We start from the raw sequence: 12557 nt of genomic DNA on the forward strand, positions 1-12557 counted from the left end.
GCGCATTTCTAATGATGCCTCAAAATGGGAAGTTAAAAAAAATAATTAAAACAAATCTTTTGAGCTGCAACTTCACAGACACATTCAGGGGACATCTTAGACTTATATTACATCTTGTTAAAAAATTTTCGATAGCACCTTTAGAACCAAGTCTCATCAAGTTAGTGCCAGGACGTGTCTGCCAAGGCGATAATGAAAGTATTTGAAATAAAACACTGTTACGAAAATGAATGTTGACAAATATTCTGTCAAAAATTCTGTCATTAAAAGGGTGGTTCAATACAATTTCACTTTTTTAACTTTAGTTAGTGTGTAATGTTGCTGCTTGAGCATAAACAGTATCTGCAAAGTTACAGCGCTGAAAGTTCAATGCAAACAGAGATATTGTCTTTTAAAGTTATGGCAGTTTATTGCCTACAAAAACAACCGGTTTGGACTACAACGAGCTTCTTCCCGGGTTGGTGACATCATAAACCCTGCAAAACACGCACCCGGGAACATGCAACAAAGTGGGCGAGGTCATGTCATGCAGCATAATGAAAGCGTAAGAGCTGTGTACACCGGACGCGAGCGGCGCGACGCGTCAAAAGATAATATAACCCATTGTAATCAGTGGTATTTTCTACACTGGATGCGGCGCTGAAGACAGCTTCCATGAGTTCAATGCTGGATTTGCACAAAGGCTATTACTGAAAGATGAAGCAGTTCCCACTTTAAAAGCAGAAGCTGCTGTTTATTGGCTTCAAACTGTAATAACCTTTTATTGTTTGTAAATGTCTTTTAAACATATAGTTATGTTGCTATTTTTGGTTGCATCAAGGACATATACAAAGAGCAACTCGTTTTTGCTTCGCTAGCCAGTTAGCTGTATTATAGCGCATACTTCTCCAACAAACACCAACAAACTTCTCTGTTCATAGACAAACAGTTGTTCATGCTATAAATTAAACGCTTTACAAAAATGCGACTGCTCAGTCATGTATTCGGCTACAATAAAGCTTTAATCAGGATAAAACTGTATATTGAAAGCTAACAAACAGCAGTGACAGCATCTAAACTCTTTGACCCAAATACTAAATGAAATACCATTCTTAAATGTCCTTTAAAAGCTGCGATTGCTGTTTATCTGGGTCTGATTTGGGCTCAATTTGATACAGCAATATAATCAAATTGAGCATACAATATAACCGAAGCCCACGTAACCGGTAACAAATGGTAAGGGGTGTGGCATTTCCGGACGCTTCAGCGAATCACGATGGCTCTGGATTACATTGGGCCTGCTAACCAATCTGAGCACATTGCATATTTTGGAGGGAGTGGCTTCATAGAAGCAGGAAGTCAAACAAGCTGTTCATATGACAGTGGAAACAGAGGTGTAGAATAAATCTAAAATATATAAAAAATACAGCGTTTTCAAAAAAACGAAGCATTAAGACGTGTTAAACTGCGCCCCAAAAACACAATCAAGCCTAGAAAAAAAACATTGAACCACCCCTTTAATTACTCACCCTCATATCGTTCCAAACCTGTAAGACTTTTGGTCATCTTCAGAAAACAAATTAAGATCTTTTTGATGAAATCCGATAGCTTTCTTTCCCTTCATTGACAACTACACATCTGACACAAATTTCATAAAGAGGTTGTAAAACTAATCCATATGAATTGAGTTGTTTAGTCCAAATTTTCTGAAGAGACATGATTGCCTTATATGATGAACAGATTGAATTTAGATTTTAATTCACATGAGTAGCACTGCTCCCTTGCCTCCTCGAAGGAAACCTCCATCTTCACAAAAGGACGTTACAACACGCTGAAACACGGGCAACTAAAGCACAAAGAATTCACATGTTCACATTATGATGTTATGGCAGATTGGCACTGCATATTGCACTTAACTGCATTTTCATGATCATAGTGATTCCAGGCTTCACTGTGCGCTTTTGAATCCATACTTTCACTTTATTTCACAGCCTAGATGGCATGCAAACGCTAACCAATCAGACCTCAAGTGCTGCCCAAAAATTCTGCAATAACCAATCAGAAAAAAATTAATATATTTTTTAAAGTCACAGCAATCATTTTTTCATTATAGATTGTCAATGTCACATCCAAGTATTTGAATACTTGTGCACATCCCTAATAGACAACTTGTTTTTGGATCATGAGTCTTCAATCTTGGTAAACACTTGGTAAACACTGATTTCATTTTCTGTAGCCACTCCACAGTCCAAAGTCTTTTGCTTTTTGACTACGGGTGAATCTCCAGTTGTCACGGATGATTGTCAGTGTCAGACTGACGTTTAATTATTTCAGCTGCTGTGAGAACAGACTATAAATGATCTGCTACAAGCAGCATCCTCACATGATAAAACCGACTTGCCTGGACTCCTTTTTTTTGTTTACGGACGTGACATAATGATTCAAAGACGAACTGCTGCATGCTCGAACTTTCCGCAGAAATCCACCAGGTCGCGCTTATTTTAAAACATTATTACAAGCTTACCGTTGTGAATCGAGCTAAGATAAGGAGATAGTTTTGAACACTGGCTGGTTATGTACTTGCTCAAAATTTTATTTTGGATCATTTTTAACCAAAAAAAGTTATGGACTGCAGCTTTAAATTGATCTTGAATTAAGAATCAAGCAGTAACAACATCTTGGCAACTATAATACAGTATAAAGAAATTTTAGCTATATATTTATTGTAGAAAAAGGCTTTTTTGTCCAGATGGTGTACTGTAGTGGGACCATGCCAACAGCCAAACCTTGCCTCCTTGTAGTCACCCCACAAATCATCCTTAAAAGATTTGTTTTGCTTGTCAGATTTATTCAGATAAACTTTTGCTCCATAGAAATAAAATTTGGTTAGCCTATATGCATTTTGCCCATGTTTGCACAGTATCAGCTTACTGTGCATCGTGGGAGTTGACAGCAGGGTAAAGTGCAGTTTGCCAGTGATGGGCACTAATGGAGGTGGACAACATCCCCTCAGCGGTTTTCTTGTTGATACTTAACAACATTGTTTCTACCTACAACGATCAAACCGTGTCATTGATGTAAAGCTTTTGATGCCTGATGGTTCCTTGTTTAATCGCACGAAACGTTCCTGTCCATGAGATCTTGAAACTAAAAACATAATAAAGTCAAACCATGACAGCCTTATCATCATCATCCTTCCAAAAAATCAGGACAAATACAGCAGTGATGCCTTCCTGTCATCCTTTCCTCAAATCAGCATGAAACCACCAGCACTTGATGCAATCCTCTCTGCCGAGTCTTGACAGCCACTTTGTGACTGATTTGTTTACATGTGTTATTGTTTCTCTTCCTCTCTGTGATGTTATTTGCATTGCTTTGTTTTCTTCAAATTTCCAGGCAGTCTCTGTAAGTGACACCACGGCAAACACGAGCGAGTCTTCAGTACCTTGAACGCCTCGTTCAAGACCACTGTCATTTCCCTGATGTCTCATGTCAGATGACAGATGATCAGTGACGGCAAGCATGTGTGGGCTTAAACACAGTAACTTTTGTGGTTGGTTAAGAGACGTTGGACCCCTAATGAGTACCACCGCTGTTTGTGTTCGTTTCGCTTCAATAACCGCTGCTGAACATCTCAAGCATACAGTCAGCTTGATGTTACACCAAGCGTGAATGCTTTTATTGAATTCTCGCCTGAATAAGATGTTTTAGGTAAGATACTTTTCTTATTTTCGTCTTTGAGAAGTTTTGTGCCCTGAATATGGCGTTTACAGGAGAAGTTGTTCAAAACTTAAGCTCTGCCGCCTCTCGTCACATGTCTCTTGTTCTTTTGCTCAGATTCACAAAGCAAGAAAGCGAAATTGTGTGGCACGAGGCTGACAATCAGAGACCCAGAGCAGCATACCTCCTTAGAAGCGCACATCACTGGGAATGACAATCGAGGTAGATTTTGCAGAAAAGCCTCATTTGGCTGCTCCTTTTGTGAGCCTCGAGATTCCAATCACTGACATTCAAAGATGAGAGTGGCACAGCTGTCTCTTTGTGGTGACACGGCCCTCTGTGTGTCGTGGGTTGATTGACAGCTCCCTTGCTCTGTTGTCTCCACTCTCCAGGTCTGCAGAGAATCGCCCAGCACCAGAAGTCAAACTTGGAAACTGTATGCACTTTTTAGGGTGTTCAATTATACAACAAGCCCATGCTGAACATCAAGGCACTGTTGTGTTTTCAATAATTAATTCTTTTTCTCAGGAAAACTAAACAAAATGCACTCTCTTTTTGTTTCGTAATCCTAGCAGCTCTCACTGGCATTCAAAGCAGTGTTAATTTTGACAGCAAATTTTGATTTACTGTAGTATTAGTCATAGACATTTAGTTTGTCATATTTTAGTCATCTGAATTGTTTTAGTTTTAGTCCAACTTTAGTCAACTATAATCTAACAGATTTGCTTAAATAATGCATCAGTTAAGCATTTCTCTAAAATTTAAAAACACATTATAGGCTGTACTCCTGGAGAAAACATCTAACCTGTTAATATGAATGATATTAAGGTTTGTACATGCAATACAGACACAGATTTATATGCTGAGACATAAGGGGCCCTATTTTACTGATCTAAACGCAAAGTGTAAAGCGCACAGCGCAGGTGCACTCGGGCGTGTCCAAATCCACTTTTGCTATTTTAACGACGGATTTTTGAAATGGGTTGTCCCTATTCTCTTAATGAGTAATGGACGTGACGTTCAATAAACCATTCAGAGTGTCATCTCCCAGTCCCTTTAAAAGCGAGATGTGCTCGCGCCATGGTGGATTGCTATTTACATGGCGGAATTTGTTGGCGGAAAAGCTGAACGCTTTTCAAGCGAAGAAACCGATCTGCTCGTGCGCGAAGTTAAAGCACATGAGCAGATCATCTACGGGACAAGCAGGAATCCACCAAAGCTTCCCGAGGTGAAGAAGGCGTGGGATGAATTAGCAGTGATTGTGTCCGTTATAATTAGTAATAGGCTGAATTGAAAATAGGTAGCCTAATTCTAATACACGCAATGACTATTCATCATTACATTTTTATATTTATGTAGCCTACACAATAATATTCTTTTACACTGTAATCTTTTTGTTTTTAATATTTGGCATGTTTGTGTGATGCGCATCCCTGTGTGTAATAAGCAAAGTCAACGCGCATTGTGGACGCGCCCAGAGGCGCAGTTTCTACCAACGCGCTCTAACAAAAAAATAATGTGCCATTGACTTTAGACTTTAGACCAGGTTTGAGTTGGTCTATGGCACAGTCTATTTTCAGCTCCTTAAAATAGCAATGCGCCTGAACACACCTCTTTTTTAGACCAGCACGCCCATGGGCGCACTAACTGGCGCAAATGCATTTACTAATTTAAAGACGTGGCACTGAACGGGAAAACGCGAATGGCGCCGGACGCAAACTAGCAAACACACTTGCGCTGCGCCTTGCGTCGCATTGCGCCGGATGTATTATAGGGCCCAAGATGTCTTTATCTTAAAATTTAATAAAACCACTTCTCATGAAGAAACCAGAACATGCTCATATTTTCAATTAATGATATGTGAATTTTTTATAACAACTTGGATAGACCTACAACATTCTTCATTCTTTGAAGCAGACATATTTATCTGAATAAATTAAATATAGATTAATCCTTATTAAAGCTATTAAAGTTATTCAGTCAAGAGAATTAAGTGATTTTCGATTTTTCTTTTGTGGTTTGAACTGGTTTATTAGACTGCCACTGTCACTTTAATGCCGGGTTCAGACTACACAATATTTTTGTTGGTTACGCTAATCACTGTGTCAGATGATTTTGGGCCAGATTTACAAAACAGGGCAAATTAGCGTGAGAGCGCAATTCCAAAAAAGTAGCAGTGGGAATTTCTTCGTGTGATCTACTTATCTGCTTCTGTGCTTCTATTGGTCAGTGTCACACATGTGACGTTGTGAAGCATAGCAGATGCGGCATCGGTTGTCGTACACTTTGACACACTGCATGAGCTGAAATGATCGAATCTTGCGTCCCGATGGCCATTGTCATCGTCTGAACCAGGCATAAGGCAGAATGCACAGATAACACATGATTATTTTCACTTGATGCCGAGTTACACAATATTTTTGTCTGTTACGATAGTGACTGTGTCAGATGATGAGATTTTGAGTCCTAAATTCTTGTGTCTTGGATAAAACATGTCAGATAACACGTTGCTTCCTGACGTAAACAAACAATGGCTTCCGAAACAGGTTTTGCACTGGATGTCTCGTCAGAAAAGCCCCCCAAAAAAGATAAAAGAAAATCTGACAGTGGACATGTAGATTGCACTAAGAGGACCGTATAGAATCCTCCACAGAGAACTTGTGGTAATATATATATATATATATATATATATATATATATATATATATATATATATATATATATATATGCTTTTTTTTTATCATTATTATTTTTATTTTTTTTAGCCAGTAGTAAAAATAATTGTAGGCTACTCACGGATTGCTGAAGTGCCTCTGCTATCGTATCTTTTTTCACTCTGTTGTGGTAGTCCCTTAAAGAAAATATCATAAATGCACCAGTCTTTCTTTTGTTTCGGCATGTTTGAATGCTGTGTAGGGAAGAGCTTCTGAGCTCCTATTGTTCAATGTCATAGATGTGATGGAAAAAATAAATAAACATGCTAGTCTTTCTGTTGTGACGTCGTGAAGCATTTCAGCCACGGTATTGATTGTCGTCAACTATACAAGGTAAAACGATCTATTCTTGCGTCTCGGCGTCTACTGTCATTTAAGTCAAACGAATTGTGCCAAATTTGGGCTGAAATCGTGTAGTCTGAACCTGGCATACTGTTAGTGAACTGTAGTAACGAACAAAGAAATAAAGAGCAGTGAGTATTTTTTTTCTTTTTCTTGTTAATATTGTTGTTTGATTAAATATTATTGACATAATTCAGTGGCGGATATATTAGTCTGCATTTGCACTGCAAGGTCTAATGCACAGATCTGATGCTTTGACGCAAATCAGATTTTTTGTTCTGCCTGTCCGAGTTAATTTAAATGGATAGTTCTCCCAAAAATGAAAATTCTGTCATCATTTTCTCACCCTCATGTTGATCCATCTGTATGACTTTCTTTCTTCTGTGGAACAAGAAAAGATGTTTTGAGAAATGTCTCAGTGTCGTCTATACAGTGGAAGTCAATGGTAACCAAAATGGTAACCAACATTTTTCAGAATATGGTCTTTTGTGTTCCACAGAAGAAAGAAAGTCACACAGGTTTTGAAAATGTAAATGATTACCTTTTTTTTTACTTAGAAATATATTCGCATTACAGCAAAGAACAACTACTCTTCACAGAGAACATATGCAAATATGCATGTGAACCTTTGAAAGTCACCTGTCAGTCTTCAAGTACCAAATTAAATTGGTACTCAATACTGGAGAATTTTTTTTTTTTAAAGTCTTATTACCGACTTGGTCAGAAAAATAGCAGTACTTTTACCATCTGTCTGTAAGAAGATGCGTGTTATCAGAGAAGCTGTGCTAAGCAGACCCTCAAATGATGTGCATTTGTTGATGTCACCAAATTATCATTTATTTGCATGTTTGTGCTGCTCTCTTATGGATGACTCCCCCAGTAGCTATATTAATATAGACACAGCACCCGTGTTTATCTTTCCTGCACAGGGGTTTAGAAATGTAATTATGGCTCAGGCGGTGACATTTTTGTCATTTCGCCTCTGAGTGGCTGATAGCATAATGAACAAGCTAAGATTATCTCGAGGCTTTTCACCAAATCTGCGGGCCCAGTGTAAACAATGTACATTTTCATATTATATAAATAAACTCAAATATGTCGAGCAAGTGCGCTAGAGTTCTAAAATGTTGAGTTTCTTGTTGTATAACATTATGAAAAGTAACAGAACAGTATATGACAGTCACCTCACCTTGAACCTCATAAAAGGATTTAAATCTTATATAACATTGTGGAAATTATCTGATTATGGATTTTTGAGGAAAAAATGCATCAAAATTACACACTTAGAGACAAGGACTTAATGTGAATCCTTCGAATTGCAGTAAATACTTGAGTTGACTACATAACGCAGACAGTAATTTGAAATTATTTTCAGGTGATCAGAAGTGACATCTTAGTTGTTTTACAGAAAAAAAAAAAGACTATAACAGTCTTACAGCCTAAAAAATGAAAATGGTCATACTTTACTCGCCTTTATGGCAAACTGAACATGTATGACTCTCCTTTTGAGAAAGACCCACACACATGTTGTTCTATCATCATATCCAGGTTACCTTTCGATATATCAACAAGAAACTCCACGTTTTAGCACACTTGTGAAATGTGTTTTAGTGTTTTTTGTTTTTTGTTTTTTGTTTTTTTTATTGGTTTGGTTTCCAACATTACTCAAAATGTTATTTTGTGTTCTGCTGAAGAAAAAGTTACACAGGTTTCTAAAGTCATGAGAGTAAATGATGACAGAATTATATTAATACCTCACTAAGACATTTTTACTAAAAAAAATACAATCAGTCATTCATGTGTTGCCGCATTTCCACAAGGAGCGAGATTGAAAGATTTAGCTTTAGAAATATTTCTTAGTCTTAGAATCGAAAAAAAGTCACCTTCAAATGCTTGAGTTGGTCATGTTACATGTGGACAGTAATTGGAAACAAAACATCTAAAGTGCTTTTCAGAGACTTACATCTCTATTGTTTTGTAGAAAAAAAGACCTTTATACTCAACCTGTTTCAGGTTGTACAGCAGAATCCCTTGTTCACTTTAAAAGTCGTATGATGAAAGCATATCCCAAGGAATCGGCTTCCACTTCGACCACCGCTAAACCTTTCACCTTGCAATCCGGTCGAACTTTCTTCCACGCATGTTCTGTTCCAATGTCATTTGAAGAAACATCGAGCCACCCCCCTCTGTTCCCCTCTTTGAACTAGAGCCCTGTTTCCTGAAAGTGTATGACCCAGATTCATCCCTCTCATTTCCATTTCTCTGATGTTTTTTTTGCAGCATTCCAAGCCCATGTACAGGCAGTTGTTGTTTCTAATGTTTCAAGGCAACAGAGGAGTCCCTTGAGCATAGAGTCATTTACTTTAAAAATGTATCCTCTAAGCAGAGAGGAACTCAAAGGCAGGGTAATAAATGCGGCGTGCCTCCCTCACCATGCGCCGATATTTAATCAGCATCAACAGGCTGCTGAAAGCACTCCACCGAAGTAAGTGCCCTCGGAATTTATTTGTTTCTTAAATTGGATGGGTCCTAAGTGTCTGTGGTTTAACATCATAACTAATTGGCCCCGGTGGTTTATCGTGTACGCTCCCGTCTCTGATTTAAACGGAGGCCCAGATTAGTGACTCTTACAGAGTGGCTGCAGCCCCATTAGAAAACATCGCTATCCATGATTAGGGTGAAAAATATATGGATTCTAGAACACGTTCGTAATACCCTGTGCTGTATTTGTGTTTGCTGCTTTCGTTTACCACCCTATAATTTTGCCAGCTTCTCACATGGTATCGGGGGATGTATAATCTCAGAAGTGGGCATTAATGTCCTTAGGTGTCGACCCCTTTCCACCCTTTTAACCTGCTCTCCTCCACCTCTCCGCTGGAAGCTCGCCAACCATTAATTAAAGGCCCTCATTAAAGCTCTGCAGTCCTCTAACTGGTTTTGTGAGTGATCACCCTCAGCCTGGGGTCATTTTTTTTGCCTCTGTGTGTGGGAATATATTTAGAATTGTGCTGAGTCAAAGCCGTCGGGAGGAAGTGGTTTAATATGATCAGGAAATGAGCCCTACAGCGGCTATAAGCGACTCGGCTCTCCTTATTAACGGAGAACCGGTTCAGCGCAGGGCTGCGGAACGCCCGACAGTCACATTCGTGAATGGACATTAGTATGCGTGTGGGAATCGGCGTGGAATTTCCCGAAAGCAGTCTTCATTTGTTAATATCACTGAAAGCATGGATAATCCATCCTCAAAGAATCCTCTTCTCATACATTTTTTTACGAAAAACTTCTTAGAATCACTCCTGAGGCAAGACACAAAAGAATTGTCATTGCTGCAAACTGTCTGCAGCTGGAAAGTTGTTGAGAAGTCTTAAACTTTGTCATCATAGATCAGAGACCACAAGGAACGTACTTTGTATTCAATTTCTGCTTCAAAGAAGAAGATTTGTGGTTTATAGGCATTGTAAAGCTTTAGGGGAAATTGAATTACATGGAATAACAACAGTAAAACTGGATGGGTTTTTATCTTCAGCATGATTATTATCTTTCTACAGCAGATCTGCCACAAGTACAATGCTGCCATTGGCTGTAATTGTTCAGTGGCAAATGCTCTAGCATTACAACATAAATTCAATCAGTTATAACAATAGCCTTATAAATGATCTTGCTTTTTATAAAAAAAATGATGACAGAATTATACCTCACTAAGACATTTTTACTAAATACAATCAGTCATTCACGTGTGTTGATTGAAAGCAAGGAGCAAGATTGAAAGATTTAGCTGTAGAATTGTTTTTTATTAGTCTTAGTATTGGAAAAAAGGATATTGTCAGCAAGTGTAGCAGAAAACACACTGAAGATGAAAATGCAGTGTTTTAATAAAAATTAAAGTTTTAATTATTATTAAATGATGTAAATGGATAAACGGGCCCTCGCACCCGGGCTCACCGCCACCAGTTGGCCTTAGGAAAACAGTGATCAGTGGGCGACATGCATGTAAGCGAGTAAATACAGAAGAATTATGGCAAAGTCATTTCAAATTGCCACACTTCCTGCTGCTAACAGGTGGCGCTTTGACTGTAACTGAATATTGCCATGTAGATGTCTTCAGGCCAGGACTGTTATCAAACGTGAAGTTTTGGAGCAGATCGGACATTGTATGATTGAGTTACAACAACTTCCTATTTCATGGCGTTAATCGCATACATTAGCACTTAGCCAAGTGTTGCATGATTTATCCTGTTTCTAGCATGTTTGGTACTTCGTGGCATATTGAAATGTGTTTCTGGGAGTGAATACAGTATAAAACATGACAGTTCCTGTTGCCAGCAGGTGGCGCTATGACTAACTGAATATTGGCATATAGATGTCTTCAGGTCAGGACTTATGGAGTTTGGGGCAGATCAGACATTGTATGCCTGAGTTACAACAACCTGTTTCATGATGAAACTTTTGCCACCTTATTTTTACAGTTTACTGCGCTTTGATATTTTTCTCATTGTTTCCCTATAGATGCTAATAAATCAGAAGTCTTGCACATTCACAGAAAACACCTTATTTCCATGTTGAAAATAAGGTGGATAGACAAAACACGTAATACGCATATGCATGCCGTCACCGTTTTCACAGATTCACGGTTTTTGCAGTTTTCACGGAGATGATAACGGTATCGTTTTCAATAACGTCCACTTTGAAACCCGTTTTCAAAAGTTTGTGTTTTCAGGCCACAAAAACGCCGTTGTTGTGTAAATGAACGGCCAAAACACATAAAAAGTTTTCCGTTTTTAGTTGAAAATGGCGTTGTGCAAACAGCCCGCAAATATAAAGCAAATGTGGGAAATAATGACAGACACCTGCAATGATCAATAAATCGCTATTGTAACTAATAAGTGGTGGGAAACTAAACAAAGGAACACATGTGATTGAAAATAACAACCTAAAAGTCCATGAAAGTTAAAGTAAGATCAAAATAACTGAATGCTCATGATGATGGAATAACAAGAGTAAAACTGGATGGGTTTTTAATCTTCAGCATGATTATTATCTTTCTACAGAAGATCTACCACAAGTACAATGCTGCCATTGGCTGTAATTGTTCAATGGTGCATGCTCTTGCATTGCAACAGAAATTCAGCCAGTTATAACAATGGCCTTATAAATGTTCTTGCTTTTTATAAAAAGTCAGTTTGAATCTTAATTCACAAATCAGTACATATGACCTCTTTTTTTCAGCATGAAATTGTGAGGCAGGCATTTGAAAAGGGCACTGTTCTGTAACAAGCACTATTCAGAATAGGAACAATAACCTTGGGAAAGACTTTAAGGCCTAAAGATGGGATGTCGTTATAGTAAGGCCAAGCAAGGTGTCATTAATCACAGGGTCTCGGGCCCTGCGAGCATTGTGCGTTTCTCAGGTTGAGTTATTAAAGAAGATAACAGGGGTGAGTGCTTTCTCTACCTCAGGGTTTTGTCCTATTTCTGGATTTTAAATTCTCACTCTCAGTTTTATGCTGTAATATGGATGACTTACTGTACATCAAATATCAGTGTGAATAGGGCAAGTGTCTCAGATTGTTAAACTGCTTTGTCTTAATAGTAAAATATGAAGGTAACAGTTAATCCAATTATTTTACCTTAAATTGTATTGTCAGTAAAGAACTGGTTTTCTTTAAGAAATGACTCCCTCAGTATTTATTATTGATTTTTAGTTCTAGTCTAACTGCTTTACATAAACACTGTAAAAAGTAATAAGTTGACTTTACTTAGAAAAGCTGTGGAAACTGATTGCCTCAAAATTTTCAAGCAAAT

At 38.2% G+C, this 12557-nt stretch overlaps 1 protein-coding gene across 2 annotated transcripts in view; it reads left to right on the top strand.

Annotated features, from left to right (window-relative positions):
* galntl6 (polypeptide N-acetylgalactosaminyltransferase like 6) overlaps positions 1 to 12557 on the top strand; it is a 253863-nt gene that overhangs the window by 17977 nt on the left and 223329 nt on the right. The window lies entirely within an intron of this gene.

This window comes from Chanodichthys erythropterus, chromosome 12 (genome assembly GCF_024489055.1).
Source record: "Chanodichthys erythropterus isolate Z2021 chromosome 12, ASM2448905v1, whole genome shotgun sequence".
In the NCBI taxonomy this organism is placed as follows: domain Eukaryota; kingdom Metazoa; phylum Chordata; class Actinopteri; order Cypriniformes; family Xenocyprididae; genus Chanodichthys; species Chanodichthys erythropterus.